The sequence below is a fragment of the Pteropus vampyrus genome, unplaced genomic scaffold (assembly GCF_000151845.1).
Source record: "Pteropus vampyrus isolate Shadow unplaced genomic scaffold, Pvam_2.0 Scaffold761, whole genome shotgun sequence".
Classification (NCBI taxonomy): domain Eukaryota; kingdom Metazoa; phylum Chordata; class Mammalia; order Chiroptera; family Pteropodidae; genus Pteropus; species Pteropus vampyrus.
Window position 1 is genome coordinate 82,565 of NW_011889542.1, and position 1,946 is coordinate 84,510.

Consider the following 1,946-nt stretch of genomic DNA (forward strand, 5'->3'; position numbering starts at 1 on the left):
ACCAGATCCCGTGTATGAAGGCTGATGATAAATGTTTAAAAACACAGCACCCACAGAGACCCCACACTGTGGGTCATATGTCAGTCTCTCCCTCTTCGTCTCTCTCCATAAACACTTCAGAAGTCAAAAACTGGACTGTAACTATCAAAAGTCTAAATAGATTACATCCCCCGCCCCCCAACGAACCTCTGCAAACTGAGCAATGAGTGCTGGCATTTTTGAGGTATAACTGTGAACACATCAGCAACTCCAAGTAAAACACCCGGGTGAGACGAACTCAGAAGCGGAACAACTTGGTGGCATGAACCGAACAGCTGTGTCATCAAAAGCTAACTTCATAAAACCAGTGTAGCATTCACTGAGTTATGGGCAGCCCTGAATCAAGTGTAGAAATATGCTTAAGTCTCCATCTCAAAGAGGGCATCAGCTCATATTTCTTGATGGTTTTCATTAAAATGACCATTAGGTATATAATTTACCTATTTTATTAAAAAGTAGTGTTTTTTAATAAAATAATGCCATAAATCTGACTTTTGGCTATAATGGTACTACGCCTGGAAGAGTCTTAGGGGAGGGCACCCAGGGCCCCACTGCTCACCGGACAATGGAGCCGTCTAGCCAGGCTGCAATTTCAGGTCTGGGGAGAACCTACCTGGGACTTCCTCTGGGGAGGGGGCCCTGGTGTTTTCCAAAACACTGCTCCCTGAACCCTTTGTCAAGTATGTACTCAGGAAGCAGATGTACAGAGTCTGGAAGTATTCGGGGTACAACAACAAGGAAAGCACTTACTGTGAATCCCCAGGTTACCATGTGTGGGGGTGGGGGTGGGGGCAGAGCGGACCAAACGGGGAGGAAAATTCTGTTTAGAGATTAGACGTGAATTTATTTACAGAAGTAAAACCTTCAGTACATCGACCGTACGTGCGAGAACAGGCGTTGCAGCAGTGTTTGTAGCACTGGAAAACTGGAAACAAAGTAAATGCCCATGATGGGGGGACGGGTTGAATATGAGAAAAACATGGTACATCTATGCCACAGAATATTCTAGAGCCGGTGCGAAGAATCAGAATATATCAATCGACAGTGAGATTTCTAGGAAGGACTGTGAACTGAGCCAACATATAGAAAATACGTATACTATACTTTTATAAAACAAACAAACCAAAAAAACACACAAAAGCTATGTATACTATATACAAATATCCTTCTCTCTCTAAATCTTCTTGTTTTTGAGTTCGAGTAGCAACTTCACATAATGAGATTTCACATAGTGGAGGTTACCTGTATGTGTATAAGAGTGTGTGTATATTTTTATATCTGTAAATCAATCACCAGTACTACGAGTACCCACACTTTTGCATTTATAAAAATATTTGTGTGAATACATATAATAAATTTCTAATCTTTTAAAAGAAGTGAAATAGGTGCATTGTTTTCATTTATATTGTTTGGTTTCTTCTGGTATTCTTATTCCTGGTGTATTAGATGATGTTCGAAATATTACGTGCATGGCATTGTCCTCCTAATACTCATAAGGAGATGCAGGAGAAGAATATGATCTTCCTTAAGGGTAAGTCACTTGCTTAAGCTTCCGTAATACCCAGTTTGTAGCCAGTGTCTGCCTAACTCCAAAATCCTTTTTACTACCCACAGGAGCCTCCCGAAATCCGGGGTTTTCCTATGCCATTCGAGAAGCAGACAGACTCACCCTAATAGTGGAAGCATTCTTTGCCACTGAACATTCTGATTGCTCCAATCCCCCGCCCCAACTCTGAATTTTGGGGCCCTGGGATTGAGGAGGTCACAGGGTCCTCAGCTCTCAACAGCCCTGCACCTGTGCAGTAGAGACAACTAGTAAACCTTACACGATGGCAACTAAAACTCCACGCTGGAGACCCCCAAACTGAGCACACGAGCACCAGCTGTTTTGTTATTCAAGAATATTC